We start from the raw sequence: 12,547 nt of genomic DNA, 5'->3' as shown, positions 1-12,547 counted from the left end.
CCTGCACCCCAATGTTTCTAGCAGCAATGCCCACAATAGCCAAACTGTGGAAGGAGCCTCGGTGTCCATCGAAAGATGAATGGATAAAGAAGATGTGGTCTATGTATACAATGGAATATTACTCAGTCATTAGAAATGACAAATACCCACCATTTGCATCAACGTGGATGGAACTGGAGGGTATTATGCTGAGTGAAGTAAGTCAATCGGAAAAGGACAAACAGTGTATGTTCTCATTCATTTGGGGAATATAAATAATAGTGAAAGGGAATAGAAGGGAAGGGAGAATAAATGGGTGGAAATATCAGAAAGGGAGACAGAACATAAAGACTCCTAACTCTGGGAAACAAACAGGAGTGGTGGAAGGGGAGGAGGGCGTGGGGTGGGGGTGAATGGGTGATGGGCACTGAGGGGGGCACTTGACGGGATGAGCACTGGGTGTTATTCTGTATGTTGGCAAATTGAACACCAATAAAAAATAAATTTATTATTAAAAAAATAAGTAAGTAAATAAATAAATAAAATTAGTTTCTTGAAGGCAGCATATTGTTAGATTTTTTAAAATCTATTAAGACATTATATGTCTTTTAACTGGGGAATTTAATCTGCTAACATTTAAAGTAATTATTGATAGGTAAGGACTTACTATTGCCATTTTGTCAATTGTTTTTTAGTTGTTTTGTAGATTCATTGTTCCTTGTTCTTATTTTACTGTCTTTTATGTGTTTGTTTGTTTTGATGTCTTTTCACATCAGTATGCTTTGATTTCTTTACTGTGTTTTTTTGTGCGATTATCACAGGATTTCCCTGTGGTTATCATGAGGCTTACATAAAATATCTCAAATCTATAACACCTGATTTTAAATTGATAACAACTTAACTTCAGTAGAATTTGTAAGCATTACACTTTTACTTTTTCTCTCCCTCACATTTTAGGTTATTACATGTGTTTTTTTGTTTGTTTTTTATTGAGTAACAAATAACAACTTATTATTATGGTTATTTTTACTCTGTTCTTTTTCTTTACTTTTAGAATATAGTGGTAAATGCATTATGTATATTGCAGAATCTATAACTGTATATCACTATCACTATTACCAGTGAGATTTATACTACATTTTAATGACTTTGTGGTGGTAATTAGCATTCTTTTACTTCCACTCACAGAATTTTATTTTTTTTATAGTGTAACATAATTCCCATAGGCAGACTTTCTTCATTCTTTTCCATCCTTCTTATTTTTTTTTTCTTTTTGTTCCTCTGACTAGGTAATTTCCAATGTCCTGGTCCTCCAGATTGTTGATTCTTTCTTCTGTGAGATCAAGTCTACTTTTAAAAATCTCTGTTAGATTCTTCAGTTCAGTTATATATTTTTCAACTCTAGAATTTCAGAGGGATTTTTTGGTTTTGTTTGATGGTTTTCTTGACAAAATTTTTATTTTGATCATGCACTATTTTTCTAATTTTGTTTAGTTGTCTGTGTTTTCTTATAGTTCACAAAACTTCCATAAGAGGATTATTCTGAAAGTTTTGATAGTTTACATTTCTTTACAGTCAGTTATTAGCACTTTATTAGTTTCCTTTCATGGTGTCATATTTGCCTCATTTTTCATGTGTCTTAACTCATTGCATTGGTATTTGTGTATTTGAGTGAAGGGACTCCTCTTCTACAGGTTTGCTTTAGAAGAGACATTTCTTCACCCGATGCTCAGTTTGGCTTTCTGGTATGTCCACTTGTAATGTCTTGGGCAGGTGGGTCCTGCTATTATGGTCTATTTTTGAGAGGATCTGTTCAAACTCTAAGGACAGAGATTGGGGGTTAAAACACTGCCTGAGAACAGTTGGATAAGACTGCTGGCTTTGTTTCCTACCCAAGTGAAGCTATAGGATGTTTGTCTGGATTTTCTGGTCAGGCTTACTAGACAGTCAGGACTGGGTACTATATTCAGTACTAGACAAAGCTATGAATTAACTTCCCTGTCCTGGCAGGACAGCAGGACAGAACCCAGGACCCAGACATCTGGTGTGGGAACCAGAATCAGGCCAGAGTGTGCATTGAATTCCCTGGTTAAAGTCACCTGTTTTGCTCTGCAGATGGGGAAGCCATGCTCTGTGCTCTGTTCAACTGCTACTGTATATAGGGCTTTTGAATGGTCTGTGTTGCTTCCAGTGGACTTTGTTTGGTTAAGTTCCCTGGTCAGATAAACTGAAGGCTGTATTCAGGAATGAATGGGACTATGAATTAGATTTCCTGCCCAGACATAGTGAAAGATGCAGCTCTAAAGACAATAAAATTATTTGTTGTCTTAACTCAAGCCAACCCACCCCACCAAGTTCCATGACCAAATAAGAACATTGGCTTTGTTTGGCAAACTTTTGGCTTTGCCTTGCTGTCTCTTGGCTTGAGTACTAACTGACCTCTGTAGTTTCTAGGTATTGTCTCCAGCCCTTCTGGTCAGATGGGGGCTGGAAGATATTTTCCACAGAATGTGGGGCTATATCTCAGCTCCCTTGCCTGGGTGGAAGGGAAAGGTCCACCTCAGGTTATTTCCAATTTACCAAACAGGCTTTTTGGTTGGAAGGGGCTGGAAGCCACCCTCAGGATTGTCTGTGTATTAATTCCTCTGCTGTGTGTAGCACAGGAACATCCATACTTGATACTAGCTTTGTTCTGGGGGCAATCAGCTTTCTGCTGTACTTCCAGGAATTGTCTTTAGTCCTTTTCCGGTCAGATGAGTCTGGAAGACATTCTCCACAGTGGGTGGTGACGTGATTCAACTCCTCACCTGGGCGTAGACAAACCAGGCTCTATGCCAGAGAACTCCTGTGTCTGAATCAGGTAGATCTGCGCCCACTAAGTTTCCTGGTCAGAGAGGGTTCCTGATTTGGTTCTGCAGTTGAGCAAAACCTCCAGTTGGGATTAATACTTGGGCACTACAGGTAGGAACTCTGTCTGCCAAGATACATGTGCTAATTGCCACAAGCCCTTCCCCACTTTTCCACCACTGATTCTCAGTGGTGGAGCCCCACACATTCCCCAGCAATCCTTGTGATATGAGATCAGAGTAGAGGCTCCCATGAAGTAGGAGTGGTGCTGGTTGTTCCCCAGGGGCTCCCTTTTCCAACTGGAGGAACTGGAGGCTTAGGCTCTGTGTGGTGCTGCACTGGCTTGGGGGAGAGGCAATACAGTCAAAGTGTAGCTGCTTCTCTTTTCTTATGCAGTTTGTCTTGGTCTCTAGTGCAAGGGGTGGGAGTGGCACTTAAAACCTACATTCTAGGATTCTCACAGTGATGTTTTGTTCTTGAATAGTTGTTAGCTTTTTTGTTTTTTGTTTTTTTTTTTTGTGAGGGGAGCAATATCAAAAACAACTTGTCACTATCTTTGTGATGTCACTCCTGCTCTAAACATTTTTAAACTAATAATATCATTTTGTTATTTCAGTAATGTTTTATAGTGTACTTTTTCCTGTACACTTAGGTCATCTCCCATATATCCTATACATTTTTATTTATTTGTGTGAAAAAAAAGGAGGTATGCCCTCCTTTCAGTAGCCCTGATATTCATCACTATATGCATAATACTGGATCCTATGCTATTGATAGTAAAAGACATGTTGATCCATTGCTTCTGTCTACAAAGAACTCATGACTAAATTGGGAAGGAAATCTTGCTAAAAATGTTCACAATAGCACCCAATAATATTGTGATTGCTCCAAGGGAAAATTGTGGAATACAGTTGTATATAATAATATAAGGATCAAATTTTATCCATATTACATTTAGTATAAAATAAAGATTGGTGAAAGATTTGAATTACCTAAGTAACACCTAAGGAAGATTTAACATATATGTCTTCTTCAGTAGATTTTAAACTATCAACAGACATGGCTTTGTGAATACAGTCTTTCTAATGGCCCCACTGGCATTAAATTGAGTGTGGTTACAGTGAATTCATTTACCCAGGTACTTTGCTGAAAAGACTGGTAGAGTCAGAATGATTGTGATGATGATAATTATTGTAATCAGAAAGAAAGCATTTGGGTATTACTGAATACAGATAATAAGTATTTTATTTTCTTTGTTTTTTTTTTTAAGATTTTATTTATTTATTTGAAAGAAAGAGAGAGAGAGAGAGCATGAGCAGGAAGAGGGGCAGAAGGACATGCAGACTCCTCACTGAGCATGGAGCCCAACATAGGGCTCAATTCCAGGACCCTGAGATCATGACATGAGCTGAAGTCAGATGTTTAACCAACTGAGCCACCCAGACATCCCCTGACTTGCTTTAAATACTTTATCTTCAAATTCAAGTAATAAGTAGATGAGAGGTTGGGTAAATAAATCACTTGCCCATTTGTTCTCAAATCCTTTACCTTTCTGTTCCCTCACCCAACAGTTTCCTATTACTCTCTACTAATGTAGACATTGGCAAGAGAATGAGGATCAGAAAATGAGAGACACCTGATTACTTCTTGTTGTCCCTCTTGCTTTGATACTGATCTGAGCAGTACCTGTTTTCTCCTTCATGTCTACGCTTACTGAGTATTCCCTTTGCTATCTCTCTGGCTCCCACATGGCGATCCTTGCACTTAGTTTCTGGTAGCAATATCCTTTCTTTGTATTTCTAGCTTTAGAGCTGAGGGTACTTTCTATACTTCTTTCCCTTTGGATTGGTCCAACTTCCCAAGTGGTCAACTTTTTTAATATATCTGTATCTAGTTCCTCATTTGTAGTTATTTTATGGAATTAACGGGCCTCTCTGTTCCTGAATGGATCCTGAGTGCTCGGTAATTCAGAGGAACTTTTTCTGATCGAGTCATTAGTGTAGGGTGACTACACTTTTGCATCTGTTGCACTTCCCAGGCATTAGGTGAGCAACCACATCTGTTACTTCATTGCTTAGCAGTTTCCTGGACTTACTAGACAATAGAGACAGAGCAGTTGGCTTCTCTTCATATGTGTCTCTTTTGTAGCTATAGATTTGGGGAATAGGGTAAACTTGCCTGATAGCAGAGATAATTCTTCAATATAGGGAAATTATTTGCTGAATGTCCTCAGGTCAAACCTCCAAACAAGTTCTCAATTTCTGTTGTAGCTTCAAAGACATAATCAGATACTGCAAATGCAGGGGGAGAATGGCAGATTAGGAGTCAAATTGAACTTGATTAGAGTTTTATTTTCACCATTAACCAGCTGTCTGACCTACAGTTATGGGAAGAAAGACAGATAAAGATTGCAGGGAGAGAACACTCAATTGAAAAGATATGTAAAATTATTCATGAATATGACACAAAGACAGAAAACAAAATGATGATTCGTGCTTTATCAGAGTAGTAAGTTTATACAAAAATTTTCTCTTCATTTCCTAAATTATTTTTAATGTTATTTTATCACTTTTTCTAATAATTTTAGTTTATTGTAAAGGATTCTATTTTTTTTTTCTAAATGTTAGCCAGCTAAAGTAAAGCTTTATAAGGGGAAGGCTAAGAGAATACAGGAAAAAGGAGATTTCTAGAACCAGTTTTCCAGAAAAGGCAGGACTGGATGAGTTTTGTGTTACCATGAGATAAGAAGCAGAGATGCTATTAGTTTGGGAGTTTTAAAAAAAAAGGCAGCATGTGACTCACAAGTGATAAGGGGCAGGCTAAAGTAATTTTGCTCTTGGCCTCTCCTTCAAATGCCTAATTAGTCCCTTGGCATGTTACAAATAATCTGCAATAAAATAAATTAATATCTCTGTAAGTAAAATACATCCTTTTATATATTTCTAACTTATGCATATCACATCTACTGCATCATAGTGAAAAATGTAATACTCATAAAACCTGGGTAGATGGCTATATTACTGTACTCTGGGTTGAGAACAGAAAGTTTTGAAACCAGGAGTCAAAGAGTTACTCTGGAAAGAAGCAAGAATTATAGAATGTGAAATAGATTTAATAGGGCTTTACTTTTGTGGTCCTGTTGAGTTACTATTATCCAAAACACACCAAAAGCTATTTTCACCTTGTTATAGTTTCTCCTAATGGCTTTTTCCAGATAAAAGTATTTTCAATGTGTGATTATTGAGGTCAGAGCATTGTTTCAATGTAATTGTTTTTGTTGCCTTTTATTCCTCTTAGAGAATGGCATAAGAAGATTACAGTTCAGTAGAACCTTTGCCTCCCCCCCCCCATATAAATTAGTCGTAGGTGAATGGTCAGATTGACAGCATGTTTGAATATTCCAACAAATGAACTTTATTTAAATTGCACTGTTGTTGATAATACCTAGCTCTGAAACATCATCCGTGATTTAAAGGACATTGACCCTGCTCTTACAAGAGGAGTAACAATTGTGATGTTTATGCTTTTGCAGTTTGGTATTCAATTGGCTAGTTTTTTTCTTATGTACAAACATTACTTTTCTCTGAGTGCCAACTAGGTACTAACATTATGATTGCTACAGCTGCACCTTAAAATCCCCTGGAGAACTTTCCCCAAACACCAATACCCAGGCCCTACTTTCAGGGAATTCTGATTTAATGGTTAGGCATAGAAATGATGCAACAGTATGTTTTAATGTGCAGCTTGGTTGGGAATTCTGCTGTAGAGAACACAAAAAGGAAAAAAAACATAAAGATTTCTCTCCTAGAATAAATTTAAAATATGATAACCTGATGACCAAAGTCTTAAGTTTTGTAGGAAATTGGAATGGAGGGAGCCATGTCAGAACAAAGAGCTGGTGATCTGGCAGGTTGGGTGTCTAGACACACGTGGGGTGGGGAAGGCTGAGTCATGGGAGAAGTCAGAGGGGCAGATCTCAGGAATGAGATCTCTTGGGAAGAAATCCCATGCTTGTAAGTGAAATCACAAATCATAACTTTGAATTATAGAATTACTGGCATCCTTGAAACATGACAGTTTTTTTTAAAGATTTTATTTATTTATTCATGAGAGATACAGAGCGAGAGAGAGAGGCAGAGACACAGGGAGAGGGAGAAGCAGGCTCCGTGCAGGGACCCCGACGTGGGACTTGATCCCGGGTCTCCAGGATCACGCTCTGGGCTGAAGGCGGTGCTAAACAGCTGAGCCACCCGGGCTGCCCGAAACATGACAGTTTTTAAACCTATTTTATTTTATTTGTATAGTATAAATATTTTATATGTGTAGTACAAATAGCCAACTGTGTTAATTCATCCCCTAAATAATTATTTTAATATATATTAGAGGTACAACTATTTTTCCATCAAAACTTCCAAGGCTCCTAATGTTGGCATTTCTGACAAACTACTAACTTCCATATAGCTGCGTTTTCCAGTCTTAACTTCATTCTTCCTATTTCCCGCACCAGCATCACAAGCAGTCCATCTTCTCTACAAAACCCCCAGCTCCATTCCCCCTTCCTCCATAGATAACCTAACCTCATGGTTTCTGAAATAATTATGGCCACTCCAACTCCTTCTCTAACAATTGACAGGTATCTCTACCTAAATCTTTACTTCTTCCCTTCTGACTCAATGAGGGGAAGCTACCTTCTTCTTGCAATCTTCACATTTGCTCCGGATTCCCCATCCTTCCTGGCCCCTCAGGTATTCAAAGAATTCCTTCTTCACATAATTAATTTAGTTTATTCTTCAAAGTTTTCTTGAAGATTCACCTCAAGAGAAGAGGATTCCAATGATCTAGATTCTACTGCTGTGTGGAGGAGGGAGAGGAGAAGGAGGCTATAGCACCTAGCGCTCAGATATAACCTGCAATAATTGGTTAAATAACTATGCTCCGTATCCCTTTAAAAAAGCAATCATTGCCTCATTCAACTTTCACTAACTGGTACCTAGCATGGAACAGAATATGCATGGATACATCCATCCAGAGAGCAAAAAAACAGAAAATGATTTGTTTTGAAATAACTGATGGAGCATATAATACATAGTCTATTTATGAATCAAAAGTATTAAGGAGAACCTAGAGACTAGCTAAAATCTACATATCACTCAGAATTATCAGTGGTTGTTATAGGCATTTAAAGGTAATAGCATAAAAAAAATAAAAAAAAATAAAGGTAATAGCATAATGAGATATCAAGGAGACCTACCATGAAACTTTGTATGGATTTATAACAAATGGCCAAATGCTGTGAGCTCAGCTCTGCTGTGGACAATAAGTCACAGCCAGCTTGAGAGTCAGCATCAATTATAACCTCACCCTGATGACATGCTGCAAGGAGAACTGAAGGTAACATCCAAGCGTGTCCCCTGTGTTTTCTGGTGAGAAAACAAAATGGAATCAGGAAAAATAGAATTTTCTAAGTTTCTTTAATCTGAATTTCAATTGGTTGGAAACAAAAGAGAAAATGGCAAGTCCCATTTTGTATGGAATGGTTCAGACTCTAAGGAGACATCATGGGAAATTATCCATGAATAACCTTGCCACCTGTGTGGGGTGATTTGAGTGGTGGTGCTATGTAAACTGCAGGAGACTTTTCTGTAGTTTGGTCATTTTAGGTTCCAATTAATATCAGCTGTCTTTGATGTGAAATGTGACCTGCACTGCCTTAATTAAGGCTGGTTTTATTGGTCTGTCAACAAAATCAGTTTGGGGATGTTGGAAAATAGAGAACAATTGGACTGTAGTGTTCCGCCAGGAGGATTTTGAAATCATTATGCAGCATTGAAAAGGAAGCAAAATCTCTAGCAACATCATTTTTAATGATGTTTGAAGTTTATATATAATGTGTTCATTCAGCATTCATAACAGAACGTGTACGTTTTCCTTATAATAGCCGTGATGGTTTTTAATAACGTAAATGATGCTGAAAAACAAAAAACCCATAGTTAACCATTGGAATCAGAATAACACCCAAATTGCCATGATGCACAAAGCCTAAAGGATCCGACCCCCCTAACCCTCTTATCTTATTTCACTTCATTCTCTCTCTTTCTCTTTATCCTCTAGCTTCCTTTGGTCTCCTGGTCCTTTGCTCATGTCACATACACCCTGAAAGCCTTTTTCTATGTTCTTTCTTTTGTTTGGAATAGTATCCCCCAGATCTTTTCAGTACTAGTAACTCCTCATTGTTCATCTCTGAAATAAAAAGTCATGACTGTCTAATCTAAAATGGCCCTATTCATTACCTCCCAGCCCTATGAATCCCATTATCTAATATTGCTTTCTTCCATGACACCTTTCAATATTGGATATTATCTCATTTGCCTTGTTTCTTATTTCTTTGTTTTTTCTATTCCTCTCTTGAATGTAATCTTCATAAAAACAAAGGACCATATTTATCATGTTCACTTTTGTATCCCTCAAATCTAGGAAAAGAGTTACTCAAATAGTTGCTGTGTGAATGAATAATTGAGTGTTACAATGTACAGCATTTAAAAAATGCCTTATTCCAGGACTGGAAAATGTTCATAGCTTTCCAGTGGATAAGTAATCACCCTTTCATTTTCAAACATGCAGAATTATAAATCTCTCAGTTAGTTCTGGACCTTATACTTTTGTGTCATAATGATTTCACATTAGACCTAAACTGGGAACTATCATACCAGTTCTGGATACTGCCAGTTTTATATCTGATGGTCTTACCTATAGCACACCCACCCAAGTTGGAAGGTGAGTGGGTAGGTATCCTATGGCAATTGATAGGTTAATTTATGCATTTATTTTGGCAGTATTTATTTAATACCTCCCATCTGCTTAATGCTGTGCTTAGTATATAGAATAAATTGGAATAAATGACCCCATGGAGTTTATGGCTTACTGAAAAAGACCAGCTAATTAAATAGTTCTTCACAATGAATCATAAACACTGCTATGATAAAGAAATGTCAGAAAGTCATGAACACACAAAGCTGAAGCACTTGACTCAAGTCAGCCTGTCAAAGGAAGTTTCCCAGAAGAAGTGGCATCAAACCCGAGACTAGAAGAATAAATAGGGGTCAGCAGAAGCCTTGTGTCCACCTTGCCTAATCCACCAACTGCAGTAATTGCTAGAATCCATTCCTCAAAATGCTTCATTCTATTTCAGAGACAGTATTAAATTTGGTTTACTTTTAAATGTAGTCTGCATTGTTGCTCCTTCAATATCAATATCATCAATCATTATTTAGGGGAGAGTTACTTTATATGTTTTATTTAAGTAATCTTTCTAATAATTCTGGCAAGGTGCTAATATTATATTTATTTTACATATGAGGGAGTGAAGTTCCCAATATTTGACCCCAAGTCATTCAGCTAGTCAGTACCATGTGGTTCTGTTCTATGCTCTGCCCTGGAATGTCTGCATTGGACTCAGTTTGCTAGAAAGAAACCCTATTTGGTTGATAACATCAATCACATCAGTGTGAAAAAAACACATTGTTTAATGCCCAGGTCTCCATACCTGACACTGATCTTGCAAATTTGAGGACATTTCAGATAATGGCATCAGATATCAGGTAGCTTTAGTTCAGGTCCATAATTGCCATAGTGATTTACTCTGTGGCCTAGAGAATGGGCAAGTGCCCTCTAATTCAGGTTACTAAACAAAAGATTAGTGCTGCTTTGTGTGTTAAGTCTCTTCAAGATATCCTGATGGAACAGCGTGTTTCTTTAGTTTTACCTTATAGAACATTTTAAACATAATGTTCCGGGAAGAAGGAAGTTACCATACACTGGCTACACCAAAAGTATGCATCTCCTGTGAGTCTCTGAACCATTCTCATCCTCACAGCAGCAATGGCTTGCTGGACCCTACCTGTGAGCTCTTGGCAGACACCAGTCTTGACCTAAGACAGCAGATAGTAAATAAGCCATGTAGAACTCAGTTTCAAGTTAAATGTGCCACTTTTCCAACAATAACAGGGTGATGTAGCCTTGAAATCATTACTGTTTATTGTTTACCAATCATTTGGCCATTTCCAGGACCCCCCAAGTTGTATCAGTTAGCATTTGATTTGGCCTTTGTCATTATTGCTGTTGAGTAGCCTGTTCCTTTCTTGACAGATGATGAAAGACCTGATTTGGTCTTGTCAGCCACTATCCAGAGTCTTCAAAGGCAACTGGCTAAAAAATTACAGCTAAAATGTCTGACTGCCTATTACAAGAGTTCTCAGATCTTAAGTAACTTTCGAATTATTTGCTATATCAGTTAAATATTGCCTATTGGCTTTTTTTCCTTGTCACCTGTAAGAACCTATTACTTCTTGGATCTTTTTATTGTCTACTGAAAATTTCTGTGTCTCAGATGTTTATAGAGACCAGATAGGTAACCTAAATATGTAAAGCTAGCCAGGTGGGCACTATGGCAACCTCTGGGCATTTCCAGGGAACAGCTGCTATTCTATTAAAGCTCACTCTCCCAGTGTTTGAACATGATCCTTATTGTTCTATATATTCTGCTTTTGTTCAAAAGATAAGAATTTGTATATTTATGTGAAATCTCCAATTTTATAAAATTTAACTCAGAAATTAAAAAAACACCGAGAAGACAAAAATTAAAATGAAACAAATGAAACTGAACAACTCCAATAACTCTCTGAAACTGCTCTATAGCTCAGTTTATACCAAAGATGACATAATTCCAGTCCTGTTCATTTACAGTACCACAGTCCTGTAAGATCTTTAGGAACCTACCTTACTATGTCTTAAATTGTGTCTTTCCTAGAGAAAATAATTATCTAGATTTAAATATAAAATGGTAACCTATTTTGGTTGACCACTGCTAGAAAGATAATTGAAAGTTGTAGACATTTATGGATATATATGTGAAAGTATGTAGTACACTTGTAAAAAGGTGCCACTAATAATAATAGTAATGGGTAATAATATCATTTGTAAGGAGTTGTCAGATTTGGGGATGTGAGGGCCAAAATCTCCAAATTTTTGACATGTCTGAGTTTTTTTTTTTTTTTTTTTTTTTATATTTTAGCTAATCTGATAAAGTTTTCCACTTCCCTTCTGTGGAAAGAAAGTATAATCATCAGCAAGAGCAATGATTTTAAAGCATACCTAGGGGAAAATGAAACATCCAGGATTCCCAGAGAGATTTGATAAGTTTACACAAGTCACTCTCCCCACTATCTGGGACCACTTCTATTTCTAGCACCTTTTTACTGTTCCTGACAACATTCCCAGTTGAACTGAATAATTTACCCTCTCACCTGACAGCAGCTGTCATTATAAAAATTACCAAGCCAATTCAGAGCGTATCTGCACAATGGGGGGACTTAAACTTTTAACAACCTTCAAGAAAGCCTAGACTCATCCCCACCTCTTGTCAGCTTGTACATGAGCTCATCTTTAGTTGCAAGAAGTTGGCAGATTAGAAGATTATATATGACAGATCTGAAATAGCATTCATGACATTCTTCCCTAGTAATACCTCTGAAAGAAGCGTAATGAAAAATCATATTTAGAAATTTGGTAAGGTTACAAATCAAAGAAGGTTAAGTTTATGGCCGACTATTCATAATCTATTCTATTTATCTTTAATAAAGTCCTAGTAAGCTGTGACTTTGAATACTACAAGGAGGTTTGGAATGTTGTTATTTTGGAGGGTATATTAGATATTTGCTGTTAT

The 12,547-nt window shown here is 37.2% G+C and overlaps 1 protein-coding gene across 3 annotated transcripts in view; it reads left to right on the top strand.

Moving 5' to 3' along the window:
* Window positions 1-12,547, top strand: part of LRRTM4 (leucine rich repeat transmembrane neuronal 4) — a 698,247-nt gene that overhangs the window by 288,333 nt on the left and 397,367 nt on the right. The gene's annotated exons all lie outside the window — the stretch shown is intronic.

The sequence above is a fragment of the Canis aureus genome, chromosome 12 (genome assembly GCF_053574225.1).
Source record: "Canis aureus isolate CA01 chromosome 12, VMU_Caureus_v.1.0, whole genome shotgun sequence".
NCBI lineage: Eukaryota > Metazoa > Chordata > Mammalia > Carnivora > Canidae > Canis > Canis aureus.
Note: the sequence above shows the minus strand (reverse complement) of the source record. Positions and strands in the feature narration are given on the sequence as shown.